The sequence below is a fragment of the Arvicola amphibius genome, chromosome 14 (genome assembly GCF_903992535.2).
Source record: "Arvicola amphibius chromosome 14, mArvAmp1.2, whole genome shotgun sequence".
NCBI classification, from domain to species: Eukaryota; Metazoa; Chordata; class Mammalia; order Rodentia; family Cricetidae; genus Arvicola; species Arvicola amphibius.
In genome coordinates this window covers 39,154,893-39,176,078 of record NC_052060.1, presented here as the reverse complement: position 1 = coordinate 39,176,078, position 21,186 = coordinate 39,154,893, and the positions used below count along the sequence as shown (strand labels likewise).

Here is a 21,186-nt window from a genome sequence, read left to right as displayed (position 1 = left end):
ATTAAGTTGCGCACAGATGGACGTCGTGATAAGTCGGATGGAAGCAGCAAGTTCAGACAATGCTGTTCCAGATTCACCTTCCTGGGAACCGTGTCATTGTCAACATAAGGCCTCCTTTGCTCCTGCTGAACGGAAGGAGGCATGTTCCTTCCCGCCACCCTGCAGCAGGCCCGAAAATGGATCTGCCATGAGCCATAGGGACCCCACACTCTCCCTCTGTAGTGGAAGTGAGGCCATCAAGAAAGAGCGAAGCAACCTGTTAGCCAATCACAGAGCCCTCATCTCCTCCTCAATCAGTAGGTTTCAATCAGTCAAGAGTCTCCTGAGTAAGGCGACTTGTACCACCCTCTCCCCTAACTACTCCCGTTTTCTCCTCATCTATGTGTGATCTCAGTGGACCCCAAACTTCCCCTACTGATGAATAGGGAGTGGAGCCCCACCTTCTGCTTTGCTGGAATCAATCATGCTCTCTTTCTTCTCCCAAAAGTGACTCCTGATGATCCCCACGGCATTTGTCCTTCGTCCCCAAGCATATCAAAGTACTAAAGGTTAGTGACCCTTGGATCCCGAGAAAAGAAAGAATGACAAACGGATTAGTCATAGTGGTTTGGCCTCTGAAGGAAACAACAAATATAAAACAAGACCATTTGTACTGGTGACATGATCCTCCTTGAGACAGCGCTCCTCAACTTACATGAAATCTGTCTCCCCTTGAGTCCCATAGGACTCCCACCTGTTGGAACGGGAGTTGGTTTCAGGCTGCTGGTTCTGGAGAAGTTAGGAAGAACTTCTCCAAGTCCCTCTCCAGTGCCACTGCCCTAGTCTGGGCTACTGTTGCTGTTATGAAACACAGGACCAAAAGCACATTGGGGAAGAAAGGGTTTATTTGGCTTAGACGTCCACATTGCGGTCTATCCCTGAAGGAAGTCAGGACAGGAACTCAAGCAGGGCTGGAATCAGGAAATGGGAGTCAATGCAGAAGCCATGGAGGGCTGCTGCTTACTGACTTGCTCAACATAGCTTCCTCAGCCTGGTTTCGTGGAGAACCCAAGAACACCAGCCCAGGTATGGGACCACCCACAATGGGCTGGGCCCTCCTCATCAATTACTAATAAAATGCCCCACAACCAGATCTTATGGAGGCATTTTCTCAATCGAGTTTCCCTCATTTCAGATGACTCTAGCTTGTGTCAGAGTGACATAAAACTAGCCAGCACACCCACTCACACATTGCTCCTACATTTATTTCTGTGCTCTTATAATTGATTTCCCCTGGCCATCCACTGCCCCATCCATTGCTCCCTAACCCCTCTGATGTATTCCCCAAGATCCTATCTCATGATCATGAGCTTTTCTATGTCCTTATACCCTTGATCTTATTTATATACCTTTGATCTTATTTATATACCCTTGATTTTATTTATATACCTTGATCCAGATGAAGTCCTCTCTCCTTTACGTTGCTTCCCTTAGAATATTTTATCATGTCAACAGGAAAAGCAACCAGGATGAGGGTGTTCGGGTGAAATGCCACAGGTGGAGTGTTTTCATCAACTAAAATTATTTTCAAACATTGGGTGCTAGACATCTTAGATTGAAGGTCAACTCTGATTTCTCTTGAGGCTTCTCTCCTGCACCGGTGAGTGTTCCTCTTAGGGCTTCATCAGCTGTGGTCTCTCCTCCATGTGTACCCATCTCTGTTAGCACTGTAGGCTCCCCTTCCCTCCGCCTCTAAGGATACTATCAGATACAGTTAGGTCCTTCTAACAGCCTCCTTGGCATTGAATCTCCTGTTGACAGTCATTACCTTCATATACACACAGGACCCTACCTTCAAGGTCCTGCTTACTTTTTGACTTTGCAGTAGCTCATAATCAATCTGCATAACCTAGAAAACATACTTCTTCGATTTGGATCATTTTCTGAGCCAGCAATATGTAACATGATCCTTGTTTCTGAAATCAGGCAGCAACAGCCCATCACAGCTCCCAGACAGCCGTGAGACTCTAGTGGCCACCAACCAACATTACACAGGCTACTACGCCGTGTCAGCTTTAGTAGGCAAGCGTTTTACATGCTTCCATTTTCAGACTATGATGGGTTATCAGAGAAGGCCACACTGAGCCGAGGAACAGCTGTACGGTCACATTCTGGTGTACGGGAACAAGGGCTTCAATATCCGAATTGGGGGAATCACGACTCAGTCCATAACAGTGACTGAAGCAAACACACTGAAATCTGGATTCAGTGTGGAGACCCGCTGTAGACCGATCAATAAGGAGAGCCAATGCGTTACTAATATAAATTTATACATGGGGGCTGATGGAAAATGAGGAGTGACTGCTGATGAGTGCGGGTGTTTGGAGAAGACGAAAATGTTCTGAATTTGATGGAATGGGGCTGGGGGTGTAGCTGAGTCGGGAGAGCGCTTGCCTGACACTCACAAGGCCTTGGGAAATCCAAAGGTCCCCAGTGTTGCATAAACTGGGTGATTGATCTTGTACCCTCCTGTAATCCCAGCAGGTGGAGACTGGAGGATTAGGAGTTCAAGGTCATTTTTGCTACATAACAAATTCAAGGGTAGTGTGGGGGGCTCCTTGAGACCCTTTCTCAAAATCAAAAACAAGACCAGAGAAAGGTGGGATGCTGAAGGGAAGGAATGAGAAAGGGAGGTAAGGGGAGAGACAGTGGGGCAACCACCAGCAGCTGGGATCAATGGCGACACGGAAGGGTGGAGCTGGGAAACGTGGGCATTGTGTTTGCCTTCATGTGGCCATCGTGGCCCAGCGAAGACTTCTGTGTCGCCAAACCTGAGGATCGTCTTTGTCTGTCACTCCTCATTTTCTTTGTTCTCTCAGGAGCCTCCTCCTCCTCAGGAGGGCTTTTCCAGGGTTACCTGACAAACCTCTGGCTTTCATCTCTCTGTGGATCTGTATTTCAGCCTCATCTGCCATGGTCCCCTCTTACCTCACTAATAACATCTGGTTTCCTTTGGACCTCCTCTCACTCTGGACTCTTTCCCACCTATGCTATCCCCCCGCCCCTCCCTCACCCTCCCTCCTCCCTGGGACGTTCATTGTTATCATTTGCTGACTATTGTTAAATGCATATCCCCACATCATGCTTCTCTTCTGAGTCCCAGACAAGTATCAATCAACTTCTCACGTGACATCTCTGTTCACACATTTCATACTTCAAACACACCATCTCCCCCACAACCTGCTGCCACTTCAGCATCCCCTGCCTTGCTGCATCCTCTCAGTACCCAGACAGAAGGAGCAGCCCCGCCGGCCCCCACCTCTATGGTTGATTGATTAGCAGTTTCTGTCCATTTCCTTTCAAAGCCACTTGTTGTCGTCACTGCTCTGTCGATCAGACACTGCCATGTCAATCAGACGCCACCATCTTGTACCTGGGCGGTTGTAAAGCTGCACCCACTCTCACTCTGCCCTCGGCACCCTCTCCAGCCGGGAAGTGCCATGGGTGACAGTGCCAACGAAAGGTGGTGCACAGCCTTTCTGTTCCTTTCCTGAATACCCCAAACCCCTTTCTTCACTACGCTACCATCTTACTCACAGTGTAACAGGTCCTGACTATGAAGACCATCCAAAGGCTGTTTTAATAAGTAAAAGAATGCAAAAACAATTGCCCTAATTGTTCTCAAATTAAGAACTAAACTACTTGAGGAAGAGGCAGACGAATCTTTGTCAGTTCGAGGCCAGCCTGGTCTATGGAGTGCATTCCAGGACAGGTTCCAAAAGCTACAGAGAAACCCTGTCTCAAAACAAAACAAAACAAACAAACAAACAAACAAAAAAAAACCAGACATACAAAAGCAGGGCAGTGGTGACGCACGCCTTTAATCCCAGCACTTGAGAGGCAGAGGCAGGTGGATCTCTGTGAGTTCGAGACCAGCCTGGTCTATAAGAGCTAGTTCCAGGGACAGGCACCAAAGCTACAGAGAAAACTTGTCTCAAAAAAAAAACAAAACCAAAACAACAACAAAAAAACCACAAACAAACAAAAAAAGAACTAAACTATTAGGTTTAGAGAGACTCAACAACACCAGGCAATGAAAGCACACACATTTTCACACACCAAAGAGCTGCTAACATGAACCCAAGGACAAGATGTATGATACACAGACCACATTCCGAAAAGGAGATGTAGACGGCCACCTTCGCTTCGTTTTCAGTTTGCTCTGTAGTGTGGCATTCTGATTCTTTCTTTTTGGCTCACCAATCAGCTGACTCTATTGACAAGATACGGGTTGCTTACGTGTTGTAGAAAGCACACAAGACAACATACATGAAAGGTTCTTCTCTCCATCACCTACCCTCTCCTCCCTTAGCCCCCACCCAAATACTCATTATCAACTTAGCCAAAACAGGGCTCAGAGACATCTGATCTTTTCAGTAACTTAACCCCCTTTAATTTTCAAATCACATTTATTTAGAGAGAGAGAGAGAGAGAGAGAGAGAGAGAGAGAGAGAGAGAGATGCCACAAGGCACACGTGGAGTTTAGAGGACAACTTTCTCTTTCCACTGTGTGAATCCCAGAGATTGACCTCAGTTATCAGGCAGGGCAGCACAAACCTTTATTTACAAAACTATTTCACTAGCCTTTAGGGTTTTTTCGTTCTGTTCTGCTTGTTTGTTTTAATTCTAGCCTGCTTTCTAAAGTGGTTTCACTGTCTCCCTCCTCCAAACATTGTATAAAGTAGAACCATATTATTCTTTTTCTCCCAGTGGTTCTGTGATATTCCATTGCACAGAATTTTCTTCTCATTTGTTCCTGTTTGTGCATTCCTTTATTCCCTTAATAATTACAGTCCATGCAGAATACATGACTTGAGGGAAGTTACAAAAGACACTTCCATAAACATCCTCATAGAATTAAAAAAGAAAAAGAAAAAAAAAAGAAAGAAACACTTTTCCTATTGCTTCGACATTCTTAGAAAGGACATAGGGTGATCCTTAGATAAACAACCAAGTAGAAACTCAATAAAATTTACTGATCAAACACCAGACTTTAGATATGTTGAAAGCAGAAGATAAAATAAAAGGTAAGTACTATAGATGTATTTTTTTCCCTGCCTTAATCAGTTTGCTTTATCAAACCAAAGGAATGTTTGTAAAAGCTGATTTACAGTGTGCCCCGGCTTAGAAAAGCAACTGGTAGGAACCATTGACCTACAAGCTGTCTTCCGCTCCCCTCCAACCTTCTGAAACAGGGTCTCTCTGGGTAGTCCAGGCTGATTGATCTCTGGATATTCTTACGTAATCCTACCCAGGGCTCAGATTACAGGTATGTACCACCACACACAGCCCTACCTAACCCTACCTTACCTTTCTCTCAGGGGCACTGATTTCCTCTTTCCTCCCAGGGATCCAGCTCACAAATCTGGTAACCACTGTATGACTGAGTTTGATTTCCAGCTCTTTCTCTGCTTCAGAAAGGTCATCAATATCATTTACTCTTAAAGATTGATTTATCTTTATTTTTATTTGAATGGGTGTTTTGGCTGTTGCCTACGGAGGCCAGAAAAAGGCATCAGATCCCCTGGTAATGGAGTTACAGGGATAGAACTGGGTCTTTTGTGAAAGCAGCCAGTGCTCTTAACCTCTGAGTCATCTCTCCAGTCCAAACAAGCAACATTTTTAAAAAACGATAAACCATGGACTTAGTTAACTTCATGCATTGCAAGAAAAGGTAAATTTAAAGAAAGACAAAGAAATCACCTCTTTCTGTACAAAGTTACTGTCAAAACAGGCATTAAGATAAATAATTTGCTTTTTTAAAAATTGTATTTATTTGTATGTGTATGAGTGTTCGCCCTCAGGTATATCTGTGCATCATTAGTGTGCAGGGCCTACAGAAGCCAGAAGAGGGCATTAGAAACCCTTAGACTGCAGTTACAGATGGTTGTGAGCTGCCATATGGGTACTGGGAATTGAACCCCTCCCCTTCTCTGTAAGAGCAGCCAGTACTCTTAACCACTGAGCTATCTTGCCCAGTCCCAAAATTTTCTTTAAAAAAAGAAGTCAATGACTATTACAGAGAAACTACACAAAGTTCATTCATAAATACATTCTTACTCATTTGCTTTTGTGTTTAAAGCTTTTAGAGTCAGGGTCCCACGTAGCCCAGGTTGGTCAGAAGTCCCTTTATATAGAGGAGGGCAGGCCTGAAGTCATGATCCTGATTCTGCCTCCAAAGAGCTAGGAATGCCTGGCAGTGGTGACACAGGCTTTTAATCCCAGCACTTGGGAGGCAGAGCAGGTGGAGCTCTGTGAGATCAAGGCCAGACTGGTCTATGGAGTGAGTGCCAGGACAGGCTCCAAAGCCACACAGAGAAACCCTGTCTCACAAAAACAAACAGAGAGCTAGGCTTATGGGAGCGTCTCACCACACCCAGTTTTATTTTTTTAAGTGGCCTGGTGGGACAGCCAGCTGAAGCAAAATAGGGCCACATGTCCCAAGCTGCCCATTAAACAGCCTTCTGCACACAACCTGTGCCTTCGTATCCGGCAACTGTGCACACAGGACTTTAGGGCTTCCAAAACCCTGCCCATGTACATAGTTCAAAAACCCTATAATGTCATTTTTCTGAGTTCTGTAGAAATTTTTACTTATCCCCATCTCCTTAATGTACAGACATTTGAATCATCAAGTAGGAGCGCAGGGCAGGGGTCGCCCAAATTCACCTACATAGACTCTTGACCCTCTGTGTCACCCATGTCCCAGACACTAAGCCTCTGCATTACATCTGTGGCTGTTGAGAAAAAAAAAATTGTTGGTTCAAATTTCCATTTACTCGGACAGCATGCTAGCAAACCAATCCATTTCTATTGCCTTCTGGGCAAAACGCCTGGGCTTTGTAAATGTAAAATGAACTCCTACTGAAAAGGAAAAATAAACCTAAGGAAAAGAAGTTTCATTGCTGATGCCCTTTTCTGGATTCCTACCTTTCTGGAGTCTAAAAACAAGGACATTCCCCACCACAATGGTATCTAGCCTGTGGTTAATCGCAGGGGCATTTCATTTAACCTTCTGTATCGTGACATCATCTTAGACCAGCCAGCTTGGGACCTCCCTCACGTGTTCAATTCTGCTACCATTAAACACCAAACATGCTTATCCTTATTTTTGTTAATTATACGTTCATTCCCATAGGACAGTCTGTGCAGTCCTACACGTATGCAACAAAACCAGAAGGGAAGTAGAGACTGTCATAAAAAATCATTTATGTCAGTTAAATTTATTAAAGGTTCCGCAGTTGCCTCGATTCCTCGTTAGACGACCATGGTTGGTTGACTTGGAGAACTATCACCAGGTGTGGAAACTGCAACCCCAAGGAAATGCCAAGCTTTGGCCATATTTTTAGACAGACGATCCTTCCTACAACCTACTGCTGAGGTCATCAGAGAAACCACACATGGTCACTTGTGCCCCCAAGGCCACAGAAACGCACAAGTCCATTTACGTAGAAAGTCACTCTTCCAGTGGTCATTCTGATTCCGGTTTCTCATCCTTGCCCAAACGCAATTCACCTAACGGGCAAATGACAATTAGCATCATTAACCTCATTAGGAGCAAGCACCCTTCCAGCTCACCTAGAGGTGTCACTAGGCGCGGTGACTAACCCCGTCAAGCGGTCTTATGATGTTTGGAAACCCACCCCCTTGACCTAGGCGGGGCACCACCCCTTGAGTCAGCGCGGGTGTCCCCGGCCCGCACACGTCGCAATCGGGAAGCAGTTTCCGAAACCCGAGGAGGTGCGGAGGTGGCTTATCCCTTCTCGGGCCCCACCCCTGAAAGTTACTGGGAGCGGCACCCAGAGAACTTTCCCAGATTGATCCCCGCCCGCGTTCAGGGAGGTCTGCCGGGCTCTGCGCTCAACCTGCGGCTGGGAGCCACCTCGCGCTGCTGCCAAGCCCCTCCTTCGCTGCACCTTCTAGGGCCGCAGAGGGGAGGGTCGGCTGTGACCGCCTTCTGAAGAAGTCGCACCGGTTTTTCGAGCTCGGCTGGACGCCGGGAAGAGACACGGCCGCGGGAGTCCGCGGGAGCCTCGGGCCCGGGGTGAGTCACGGCTGGGAGCAGGAGAGGGCAGGCGAGAGTGCGAGAATGAATGATGTCAGGAGCGCGCAGGGCGCGGGCTGGAGAGGGAGGGAGGGCGGGCCCGCGGTAAACAGAGCTGCGCGCTGCCCAGGGCTCCGCCGGTCGGAGACCCCGCCCTCGGCGCCGCTGGAGTCGCCCGGAGCCCGGTTCGCTGCAACGCAGGGACTGCGGCCTGGGGCGGAGCGACTTCCTTGGCGGGCGAGACCCGCACAAAGTTTGCAGCTTTCGTGCCCGGTCCCCCGGGTCCTCGGCGCCCAGAGAGTGCCCCCCCGGCGTGCGAGCACCGGCTGCGTGCGAGCGGTGAGCGCCGGGCCGGGAGGAGGATGGGCTGCGGGCTGCGCGTCCTGCGGAGCGCGCGGGGGACGTGGCTCCAGCGGGGACGTGGCTCTGACCGCCACCGCCTCCCCCAGGCCGCCCCGCCCCGGGCATCCTTCCTCAGTTTTCGTCTGCTGGGGGTCAGCTGGTGGTTGTCTCTCCTCCCAGTCAGCTGCTCATTCATTTGTAACCCCTTTTCGGGCACTTGGTGGTGGCATTGAAATGGCACAGCTTAAACCGTAGATTGTGCAGCGCCACTCAGGGCGTCAGGGTTGAAGTTCGGGTGGAGAAGGAGAGACTGTCACTTGCTGAAGATCTGTGCACAAGAGCAGCCCTGGGCTGCCCAAGGGGACCTCCCTGTCTTTGGCGTTCAGACCCGCGCCCCTTAAGGAAGGAAGACAGGGTTTGTCAGCACAGAGAGATGAGAGTGGACCGTACCCTGTCACAGTTTGTGGGTCCTGTGATAGTTCCATCTCAAAAGCAAATACTTCAAATGTTATTTCCTGTAATCTTTTATTAATTCGCCGTCCCTCTGTTTTCAAGACCTGCTTTTTCTATTCTAAGGCGACCTTAAAATAATTTTGACATGTGTTTGAACTTTTGGAGAGGTTCATCTCTTTTTGTCCGTGGGTTCGTGTGGACTTTAACAGTTCCGTTCTTTCATTTTACTCCTAGCGTCATCTACTAACCCTGAACCCTTGGTTTACATTTAACATCCGGAACCCGTAAAATGAGATTAGGACTACTTCAAACAGTGTTGAGTATTAAATACGGGATTAATGCGGTTAGTAACTGAGGATGGAGGCACGAAGGTCTGATCATAAACGCCTTCTCCAAAGCAGTTACTCCACTAAACTGTAACTGTTGATCTGTAAGTAATCGCAAGTTCCAGTAGGCTGAGGTAAATGCCAGGTTCCCTCTGTCGAACCTGTCTGGCCCAGGTTAGCACGTGAATGGCGGGTCTACTCCCTTAGAGTGGGAAGGGAGGTTTTTAAAGGAAGTCAAATGTTTCAGGGTGGATACCTAAGAAGGTTTTGTCCCCTCCCTCTGTTGTGAGAACTAATAAGTGTTTAAGAGATGTCAAAGCCAGCCCAGAAAGACAGAGAATGAGACGCCTGGACTTTGTAGGAAGAAGGTATCTATAGAGCGCTCTCTAGCATTTCTTTCTTTCTTTCTTTCTTAAGAAGCAAGCAAAATTCGACTTGTTTGTTTTGTTTATAGCCCGTTTCATTGGTCCACTTATGGTCTTATTTCATGCTGCTCTCCTAGCTGAAGAGGTTTTTGTTTTGGGGATTTTTTGAAAAAAAAAAAACCTTTATTTTTATTTTATTTGCATTGATATTTTGCCTGCATGTATAAGGATGCCAGATGCCCTGGAGCTGGAGTTACAGCTTTTCTTGTGGGTGCTGGGAATTGAACTCGGGTCCTATGGAAAAGCAGTCAGTGCTCTTAACAGTTGAGTCTGAGCTGTCTCTCCAGCCCCTTGGTTTTTTTTTTTTTTAAAGAAGTTAATCTTTAATTTGATGTTGTTAGTTTCATTTTAAAATCGAGCTGGTTGACCTATGAACCTGCCAAGAAACTCGGGAACACACCCGTAAGTAGTCTGTTTCATCCTGTTCTGAGTTTCTTTTTCCTGGAGCTTGGTAAAAGCCCTAGGAGGTATTTGGAAAAATCTGAAGCATTTGCTCTGACCTCTTACAACGCTGGGGTGTGGGGAGGGGGCCGTGGCCATGGAGGGGCTGGGTGCAGAGGAGTCTAGGTGACTGGCAGGCCCAGTGAGTTACGCTCTCAGGTGTTGCGGGACTTTAAACAAAATATACAGAGGTTATCTTACATTTGTTAAAAGAGACAGTGAAATACAGATTGTGACTTTTTTCTTTAAAGTGATACTTCCAGGTGATATTTTGAGGGAAAAGGTGGGGAGGGAAGGAGAGAGAGAGAGAGAGAGAGAGAGAGAGAGAGAGAGAGAGAGAGAGAGAGAGAGAGAGACTGTCTGACCTTGAGCTTGAGATCCTCCTGCCTCAGTCTCCGTAGTGCTGGGATTTCAGGTATGCACTACCATGCCTTCCTCCGTCTTCTGGTAGAAGCAAATCCTGAACTACTAGTATCAGGTCGTCATCCAACTCATATTTATTAAGTCATTCGACTTCAATGCGAAACAGTTATTAAGCACCTATTCTATACTAGCACTGGTCTATACATAACAACGCTGAGATAATGAAGATTCTGGTACTGCTCTTGTGACTTACAGTCCAGTCGACAAAACCCAAGCGCTATGGGGTTGAAAAGCAGGAGCGCTGGGAGCTGGGAGAAAACAAGAAATGACTGAACAGTGCTGGGCTGCCTTCCTAGTGGCCGTCTGATGGCTCTTGAGTTGGGCTCCTTTATTCTTGGGTGACCGAGCACAATGCAGATAGCTTGCTTTACCTATTAAAGTGATATTGACAAATTAACGTAAATAATGTCGAACAGACCCACTGAAAGGAAATATGAAGGGTAAGTTAGCTCAACCAAGATTGATTTCCTCTTGGCAAAGCCTTAAGATAGAGCGTTAAAAGGGTTACCATGTGTGTTGCTATCCCCACGTCCTGCTTTCCCTTATACTAGGATTAATGTTAAGAAGTAGTTAGAAAAATGGGCAGAATAGACCTATCACCTTAAACCTCACTTAGCATTCTACCTTCCTGTTTGTGCACTCAAGTGCTGTGTGGGTTGGGATGACTATGGAAGGATGCTAGTGGTACCTAGAACTACTCCCCACCACAGCCTTGGGAGTGGCACTCTTGTGTGTCTGGGGGTCTTGCTTGCGTACCACATGCAGTGCCCGTGGAGGCCAGAAGAGGAAGATGGGTCCTCTAGAACTCAGTGGCAGAAAGTTGTGAGCCTTCATGTCGCTGCTGGGAAGCAAACCTGGGTTGTTGGGAAGAGCAGCCAGTGCTGTTAACTTCTGAGCCATCTCTCCAGCCCCAAGGTAGACACTCTTTAACTTTTTATCGGGGAGAAAGGGATATATAGAGTTAATTAACTTCCAAAAGTTGCCCAACTGGAAAGCTGTTCTCTACAAACCTGGGCTTGATTTTTATGTAGTCTAACTCCCCCCCCCTCCCAAACTCAATAATAAGCTACTCTTATGTCACTAAGAGATTCTCATATAACACATATCAGTTTTAGTTTTCTGAACTGATTCCATATTGAACCAAAACCAAGTTTATTTCCAATTTTCAGTGTTTCTAAAGATTTCCTTTATTTTTATTTTTTATTATGTGTATGCATGTGGGTCTGTAAGGGAGTGTGTGCACCTGAGTGCTGGCACCCTCAGAGGCCAAAGGCCTCAAATCCCCCAGAAGCTAGAGTTAAAGATGCTTGTGACCCCCCCCAGTGTGGGGGCTAGCAATCACACCTGGATCCTGCGTCTCCCCACTCTTCACTGCTGAGCCCACGTTTTCACTTTTTTTTTAATATTAGCAGCTTTGAATTAAATAGCAATATAGAATGATTATATTTCAGTCACCACTTTGCTTTTTTTAAAAGTAAAATCTATTTAATTTAGCTGTTTTCTTGAAAGGCCATTTTTCAGTATTAGAAAAAATGTTCTGTTTGTTTATTTTTGAATCTTTACTGAAGAGATCAAACCCAGGGCCATGCAGCATGCCCAGCCCGTGCTTTCACCAGGGTCACAATCTCTAGGGCCTCTCCTTTCTTTGAAATCTCACTCACTTGTTCCTTAAAGCTTTGGGCTTGAGGATCAAGCTTGGTGGAGCTGCCCAGCGGGAACTGGTTCTTTACTCTGGGGATTATCTGATGAAAAGAGAACATTCCAGCTTTCTTAAAGGACTGTTTATGTTTTTATTATTAGTCATGAAGCTAACCTTATTTTTTGAGAAAATACAGCAGAGAAGAACCGGGTTAATTTTGCCAGGCAGCTCTGAAAAAGAAATTTTATTTCTACAGTTACATCATCAGCACCAGTGAGATAACATTAAATATTTTCAGATATTATGTTTATATTATTATATTTAGTATATTAACTTTAGGATAAGTTGCATCAATTATTTATTTATTTATTTATTTGAGATAAATAAATAAAACTACATAGTGTCTCACTATGTAGTTCTGGCTGTTCTAGAGCTCACTATGTAGATCAGGCGGCCCTTGAACTCAGAGATCCACCTGCCTCTGCTTCTTGAGTACTGGGATTAAATAGGTCACTTTTTCAAATTTTTTGTGCATCACCCGTATGAAATTGTCAGGTTGATTTAATGAAAATGCAAGCATTGCCCATTGTTTTCACTGCGAGTAGAGTACATGTCTTTGTATAAAGAGTCTCAGGTTTTACAAGTATGTCAAGCCTTCTTTGTTACTGTGTCAAGTTTTCAATGTTGCCTTCTCTTTTCATTTCTATTTCCAGTTAATATAAACTTTATGTTAGCCAGTTGTGGTGGCAGACACCCTTAATACCAGCTGTGAGTTCAAGGCCAGACCTGCCTTCATAGCAAGTTCCAGATTAACTATGGCTACATAGTAAAGCCCCGTCTCAAAAAAAAAAATTAATTGATTAGTTGATTTATCTGTATGGTTTTGCAAAGCATATTAAGATGTAAGGAGTGTGGGATTCAGCATCTTTTAGATACCCGACTCAGTTCAGTTGAGTAAATGCTTTGGACTGTGGCTTATGAGTCAAAGGAAGCTTTAAAGGGACAATAGCTAGGATTAAAGTGTAAATGGGATACTGAATGTGGGGGTTCCCCTTTGCCCAACCTTTATACCATTTGCTTATAACAACTTGAAATGTTGCCATATAATTTGTTTATGTTGTATTTAAATTGATTTCACATAAATGCGTTAGAGCCTGTCCTGGAACTCACTCTCTAGACCAGGTTGGCCTCGAACTCACAGAGATCCATCTGTCTCCCCCTGAGTGCTGTGATTAAAGGATTGTGCCACCACCCCCCGGTGATGTCACATAATTTTTTAAGATAAAACTTTCTGCACATTCTTATGTTTAAAGACTTATTTTTATTTTTTTTACCTGTGTGTACATAGGCAGTTGTGGGTCACCCATTATGGGTGCTGGGAATTGAACTCAGCTCCTGGAAGAGAAACAAGTACTCTTAACCACTCAGCCATGTCTTGAATCCCATCTTTGTACACATTCTTTGTTTTATTGTATTTTATTTGTTTGTTTCTTTATTATGTTTTGAGACAGGGTTTCTCTATATAGTGTTTTTTTTTTTTTTATTTTAGATTTTTGAGACTGGATTTCTCTGTAGCTTTGGAGCCTGTCCTTGTAGACCAGGTTGGCCTTGAACTCACAGAGATCCCCTACGCCTCTGCCTCTGCCTCCCGAGAGCTGGGATTAAAGATGTGCACCACCACTGCCTTTTCTGTGTAGTGTTGTCTGTCCTGGAACTCACTCTGTAAAACAGACTTGCCTAAGACTCAGAGATTCTCCTGCCTTTAGGATTAAAGGCATGTGTCTCCCTCAACTGGGAGGCACAATTCTACAATAAGCAGAATTTTAAAAATTCTTAAGAAAGCTTTTCTGTCCACCGGAGGGAGAAATAGCCTTGAGGTGGGAAACAGAATGAGAGGTGGTATTTATTGTCCTAAAGGCATCCTTCCTTAGGGTAGTGCTTCGTGCCCCAGGCCTATTGGAATCACCTCTTCCTCTTGGGTTCTGTATTCTTCCTTGACCCTCTGGGCTGTGGTATAGCAGAGGGCAGATGGATCACATCTCTGCTGCATCGACCACAGAGAAGCATGCTGGGGAGCCACCTGTCGCCAGGTGTGCCTTCATGACACCTTGACATCGTAAAGGCATTAGTAGATGCGAGAACTGTGTTAGTTGTTAGTCTGATCTAACGCTGAAGGAAGACGTGAGAGGATGAGCTTCACTGAGGGCTGTGGAAGGGAGTGGAAGGGAGAAAAAGTGGTCTTAAGTCATAGATCATGAACCGGCTGTTCCACAGCAGCCAGTCCCCAAAAAGAAGTGGGGCCCTTCCAAGAAGGTACACATTAGTTAAATGGGGGGAAAATCTTTCGAAGAAAATCCTTGAAAAAGAGAGAGGACAAAGTATTGTGTTGGTTCTAAGCCCTGCCATCCAGAAGACAGAGATGCTGGGGTAAAACAGAGAGAAGGATAAATAATTGTAGACACTAAAACACTAGCGTGATCCCCTGAAGTGCTGCTGTCATCTTCAGATAATCCTGCAAAGTAGAGATTACTGTCTCCTCTCTGGAAGTGGAGGAGCTGGGCAGTTTAGCAAGACTCAGGAACGCATAGCTGCAGAGACAGTAGAGAATGGAAGAAGCAGGGCTTCCACCCCGCACGGGCTTCCAGGGCCCCTCCCAGCGCCGTCATCTCTTCAGCAGCTTCAGAGATGTGTGGCCGGGGCCATATACTGACATAGGACTGTTATCTATAACCTCCTCGGATGGTTCTCTTCTCTCTGTGCCTAAGGCCGGGAAGTTGTGCCCAAAGTGCCATGCTGGTTGACATGAGTGTGTTTCTGTGTAATACTGCTTGCTACTGGGTAACTTTAAAGAACCCCCTCCACTTCCCGGCTGTAAAATGGGAATAAAACAGTATTTATGTCAGAAGGTGATTGTGTGAATTATGTGACGCAATGTGAAGAAACCATGTGAAGAATGTGTGCTTGCTAGTTTTTTTTTTTTTAACTTAGAAGCTACATTTCTAATTTAAACAGAGGTTTCTATCCTACTGCCTCAAAAATTGACTCTCTCATTTCTTCTGTGATACAGCTTGTCTGAGTTGGTGGGGTATGACTCCGTCTCCTATTATCCCATTCCCTTTGGTGTTAAAGGGCAGTGAATGGCGGGTGGTTCACCTCCGTGGAATGGAAGTGCTTCTGTGGGTGCTGGGCCAGCTCTTGAAGAGCAGGCACAATATGCTTGCCCTCCCCTGCGGGTATGCAGATGTGGGGAGGGAGACTCTATCACAGCTGGTGCTGCCCTCTCAGAGCATAGCCTTGCGGGAAGTACTGTACCATTGGCACCACTGTCCCTGAAACTACAAGGCCATTAAGAATCACAAACCCTACTGTCCTCGCCGATGCTGTGCGTCTTTCTGGAGGAGGCCTGAGACAGCTGTTCAGCGCGGCCACCACTGTCTTCTGTTAGTTGCATTTGCTCAGCAGGTTCTTTAACTGCCCCTGCTCTAGAAAGCTTAATTGCAATCCAGGGTGTTGTTCTGGTTAAATTAGTGTGTGGGCCGCCTCTGGGAAAATGCCACATAATATGTTTACATATATGTAAAATACATGCCCTAAGGTACTTTAGTTAAGGCTGAGAGCGTGGGACAGATTGGTCAGTTATAAAGCAATAATCAGGAACATTAAAATTTAACAAAAATGCATAGTTCTTGCTTGGTCCCAGGGTTTGTTCTCAGTCCTTAGAACTGTCATTCATTGACTCCTAAAATAAGGCACTATGATTATCTTCAGTTTATTTTTTTCATCTACCAGTGAGCTACCTCCAACCCTTGAAGATCCTTCTGATTTGAGAAACAGAGATATTTTCCGATGTTCCGTTAGCATGCCTCAGAATGAACTTCTCTTTTTCTTCGGTGATTCTGAGGTGAGCTCAGCATCAACACATGCCAGTCAAGGCCTTCTTCCACTGAGCAGCCTCCATAGCTCCAGAATTAGGTTTCCAAGGTAGCCATCAGACTATGGAGCCTAACCACTGGTCAGATATAGACTCTCACTATCGTGTGCCCCGCCCCCCCCCCCCATGTTCTTGGACATGGAATTAATTGAAAGAAAAAATCAGACCTGTCTAAACATGCTTTGTCTCTGCTCCTTACAGTCTAGCCTATAAACAGTCAGGGCTAGAATATGCATTTGGAAAACTTGAACATTTAATTTCCAGTGTGGTATCGCCAAAGGTTTGGTTGACCCTCTTGAGTCCAGGAAGAATGAAGTCATTCTCCCATTCCCATCAGCACGGAAGCTGAGCCAAAAGGCCAGTCTTTGGCTCTCTATTTGACAAGATTTTATTGGTTTAATTTTTTTTCATTAATGTCTATGTGTGTTTTCCCTGCCTAAGTGTCTGTGTATCATGAGGATGCAGTGCCCACAGAGGCCAGAAGAGAATGTTGGATTTCCTGGGACTGCAATTACAGATGGTTGTGAGCTGCCATGTGGCTGCTGGTAATTGTACCTGGGTACTCTGGAGGAGTAGCCAGTGCTCTCAACCACTGAGTCATCTTTCCAGCCCCGATTTTATTGGTTTTAATTTTAGACTTTCTAGTAATTGATAAGAACTATTTAACTATTTTAACTTACGGAGGACAGTAGCTTATGTACCGGAGCTTTCATTGACTCTTCTTTTTAAAGAAATCTTTGTTTACAGTGTGTGTCTGTGGCCCGGGAATATGTGCGTATGTATGGAGCTCAGAGAACAAGGTTGTGGAGTCAGTTCTTGTCTTTCACCTTTGTGTGGGTTCCAGAAATCAAACTCGGTCACCATGGCTGAGCTGTCCTGAGTCATCCTCGGTCATCTAGGTACACAGTTTTATCGCAGGAGCCTTGTAGGTTACCAGGAGAAGCAGATTAGAGCAAGACAGTTGGCATCATTAGAGCAATTCCTGTGGCCACAGTTTGGCCTTAAAAGTGGAATGAGGCCAGGAGTCAAGAACATGCATAGCCTCTAGACGTTTTGATCAACAAAGAAATGGATTTCCTATCCCACCCATGCCTCCGGGAGGCAAATAGCCCAGCTTACACCTTGGCTGTAGCTCAGTGAGAAATCTCATCTCCAGAATGCCTAGGAAAGAAATGTATGTTTTAAGCCATTAAATGCATCGTAACTTGTGTGGGCAGCAATGGGACCCTACTGCAGAGCTACACCAAAAGACTGCTTCTTTTTTTTTTTTCCTGTTAAGATTTATTTGTTTTATTTGATGTGTGTCTGTGTTTGGTTTGCATGTATGTCTGCACCGTGTGTGTGTGTGTGTGTGTGTGTGTGTGTGTGTGTGAGAAGAGGGCATCAGGATCCCTGGAGCTGATGTTATAGATGGGTGTGGGATGCATATGGGTGCCGGGAACTGAGCACAGGTTCTCAATAAGAACCAGAAGTTCTTAACTGCTGAGCCATCTCTCCAGCGACCAGGCTGCTATTTGACTCCTCATTCAGCCTCTAGAAGGAGCCAGGGCAGTTTACCTGGAAGTGGTAAGATCAGGATGTAAGAGGTGGCACAGCAGAGCATGTGTGTGTGTGTGTGTGTGTGTGTGTGTGTGTGAGAGAGAGAGAGAGAGAGAGAGAGAGAGAGAGAGAGAGAAAGAGAGAGAGAGGGTGGGGGTAACTAAGGTCTCAGCCGCTGCTCTCACTTGGTTCTCAGGAGAAATTGCCTTGGATCTCATACATACTTGGAGTTTCGTGAATAATATAGTCTTCCTCAGTTCCTTCTAAAGTTGATGCTCTATACAGCATCTTTTGAGTACCTGGTATATGCTCGATGTCCCCCCCCACACACACACACACACATGCTAGGCAAGTGCTCTCTACCACTGAGCTGAATCCCTAGCCTTTTTTAATTCTTTAAACTGTTACTTGGTGGCTCAGGCTGGTGTCAAACTCAAGACTGTCACGTCTCAGTGCTGGAATAGCAGATGTGCCCATCGTGGCCATTTTCCTCCATTCCAGAATGCAGCAGGGAACACGAGTTAAGATTTCTCCTCAAATGCAGAGTCTGCGAGTGTTGAGAAGCCAGGTTCTCAGAGGGACTGACAGGGTGATAAGCAAGCGATGCTGATAAGAATATCCACTTAGGTTTGGGCGGGCAACAGGATGACTGGGTTTGTCAGAAGAGGTCGGGCTTTCAAGGCACAGCAGAGGGTACCATGTATACCAGCCTGTGGAACAGGGCAGGAGATGCAAGGGATAGGAGACCAGCTATCGCAGGGAGGAGCGGTAGTGACACGGTGGGGTGGGGGGAGGCAGCTGGGTGACTAGCAGAGCCTCCTGCTGAACAGGCCTAAGAAGTAAGAAGATGATGATTCCAAATGCCACAAGAAGGCAACACGAAGTACTTAAGGGAGCGGGAATGACCGACTTGTATTTGTGGCATAGCCCGATAGCTACTGGCAGAGAGCGGTAAGAACTCCATTCTGAAGCCTCGGGAGCATTCTATGGGAAAGTGATGTGGAGTGGAGTAGAGGATGGTGCTGGAGATGGAAAATGGCAGCAGGTGAGCTGTGGATGCGTAGGTGGGGCATGTAAACGCGATCTAGTCGGAGATCTCTCTGTGGGCAGGAGCGGTGTAATGGCTGACTTTACTCTTTGGTAATTAGGTAGTTTTAGTTGACCCTTAGTGGAGATTGATTTCAGCTGTGCCTGAGACCTAACTTTTAGGACCCAGGTTCGGGCCAGAATTGTCAACACTGAGCGGCCGTGAAGGCCGTCAGAATCACGTGGGGGAGATTTTGTAAACAGGGAACTCCTGACGCATAGCCAAGTGAGTAGGTCAAGGTGGACGGCAGATGGAGTTACCAGCAAGGCAAGGGGCAGGCTGGGAGCGCCGCGTTGCAGGTGCAGCTGACTGTTGGAGAGAGAGTGGGGTAATCAGCTGTGTTGTAAGTCATAGCTGTTGAGTAAGGTGAGAACACAGCCACCACTGGGTTTAGCAATGCATGTGGTGGGTAGTGGTGAGGTAGAGCGGTTTTTTTTTTTTTTTTGAGGAAGGATTTAGAACGCAAAAGCATCCATTTCCAGTACATGCAGTGAGTGAAGTTATCCCTCAAGTCATTCTACACAATTCCTTTATTTATCTGGTATTTTCATCAGAGTCTTGCTACATAGCCCAGGCTGGCCTCTACCTCCAAAGGGCTGAGGTTGCATATGTGAGCCACCATAACCAGAATTATCTTTGTTTGCCTTTTTGAAACGGGGCCATCTGTAGCTCAGGCTAGCTTTGAACTCTTTTTTTAAAAAATTTATTTATTTATTATGTATACAATATTCTGTCTGTGTGTATGCCTACAGGCCAGAAGAGGGCACCAGACCCCATTACAGATGGTTGTGAGCCACCATGTGGTTGCTGGGAATTGAACTCAGGACCTTTGGAAGACGAGGCAATGCTCTTGACCACTGAGCCATCTCTCCAGCCCAGCTTTGAACTCTTGATTCTCCTGTCTCTCCTTCCTGAATGCTGGGATTATAAACCCTCACCACTATGTACGACTAGCCTCACCTTTTCTGAGATGTTTGTGTGACCCAATATACTCTTAAGTGTCTTGAGTCGGAGAAGGCCTGTGGTTCACAGACCACAGCATGCCACAAGCTTCTTTTTGGAAAGGCTCCCGCTTTTATTTTCTCTTTTGGGTGTTACCTTTCTCACCACTGATGTGGTGCTTTTGTGTTTTGTTTGTTTGTTTTTCCTTCCAGCCCAATCACCTTGTTTTTCTCTTCATTATCCTCCTGTTGCAGCGCCCCAGTTATACTAGTTGCCATGGAAACAGTAAATGTACTCTAAGTGGATGGATATTCCTTTAGGAAGAGGGATGGGGTGGGGGTGAAGCTTGTTTTTCTGCAAATGTTTCCTAGTAACAGAAATAATTAGCTTTACTACAGACTGTGATATAGGAACAACTGTGTGAAATTTACTTACTTTGTTTTATATAAAAGATTGGTTTTTGTTGTTGTCTTCTTTTTCAAGATAGGATTTCTCTGTGGCCTTAGCTGTCCTGGAACTCATTATGTAGACCAGGCTGGTCTCAAACTCATAGAGTTCTGTCTCCTTTTGCCTCCGGAGTGCTGAGATTAAAGGCATGTGCCACCATGCCAGACTTGAATTTTATATTTCAAATGATACACTTGAGATGACTCAAAAAAAAAAAACCTTGTGCTCACTCTGGGGCATGTACTCCCTCACCCCATCTCAATTTGCATGATTTAATTTTTATTAAAACCCGTTCTTAGTAAACTCTAATTTTCTCCATAAAAGAAAGGCCCTCTGGAACCTGCATTCCCCGAACTGTTCCTTGAGAAAGGTCTGAGGGGTGAGTGCATACTCCGGGGTGACTGAGTAGCTGTGTTAGCATCCTGAGACTCGCTTAATCATTTCAGTGTGAAGTTTTTATTTTTTTTTTTTTTTAAAAATGGCCTTTAAAAGTCACTTGTCCTCAAAAAATTTAATTTTAGAGAAAGTGTTCATAAAGAGAACCTAGCCCGACCCTTTTAATATATCCAGGCTTTAAGACATAGAGCCGTGGGTGTGCCTGCCCCATTCCTGTAAGCTCCTTCGTGCCCACCGTTTCTCCACACTGGCTTTGGAAGCAGAAGTGGAAAGAAGTGTGGTGTCAGCGGTGAGTTGCCATAGACACTTGTCAACAAGAGCTGTTAGCCCAGGCTGTCATAGCAACGTGAGATTGGAGGTGGAGTCCTGAGGCCAGTCCTTGGGTCAGCCTCTGTCTCAGAAGGCTCCATGGTCTCCTGCCCTGTGGGCTGGGGTTGGCGAGTAAATACACCGTGCAGCGCATGCTGCTTTCTGAAGGGCCTTCAGGGTAGCCAGCCTGTGTAATTGGTTGTTGTGAATGTGGTGCCTAGAAGCCACAAGGAAGATCTCTCGAGATGAATTGTTTGTATTTGAAATTATAGTGTAGGGCTTGCATGGAATTTTGAAAACTGCTGAGAAATAACTTTGGGTATGTGGTTGTTATTTCTGTAGATGTGTTTCTGTCTGACAGTCAAGTACAAGGCACGCGGACTGTTTAAAAGAAATATAGATT

General features: G+C 45.7%; 1 protein-coding gene and 1 long non-coding RNA gene across 4 annotated transcripts in view; one reads left to right on the top strand and one right to left on the bottom strand.

The window, feature by feature from the left end:
* Positions 1 to 7,243: 7,243 nt before the first annotated feature.
* LOC119801001 lies at positions 7,244 to 8,115 on the bottom strand. Its single transcript, XR_005283131.1, has 2 exons — positions 7,956 to 8,115; positions 7,244 to 7,554 (listed from the first exon to the last, which is right to left on the bottom strand). It is a non-coding gene; the product is annotated as an uncharacterized LOC119801001 (long non-coding RNA).
* Sgms2 (sphingomyelin synthase 2) overlaps positions 7,857 to 21,186 on the top strand; it is a 77,658-nt gene continuing 64,328 nt past the window's right edge. Inside the window, exon 1 of one of the 3 annotated variants that reach the window (XM_038311415.1) lies at positions 7,857 to 8,083. The gene's annotated coding sequence lies outside the window, so the exon portion shown is untranslated. Of the gene's footprint in view, positions 8,084 to 8,245; positions 8,423 to 9,986; positions 10,032 to 21,186 lie in introns of those variants that run through there. The other 2 variants (XM_038311413.1, XM_038311416.1) reach the window with 2 other exon arrangements.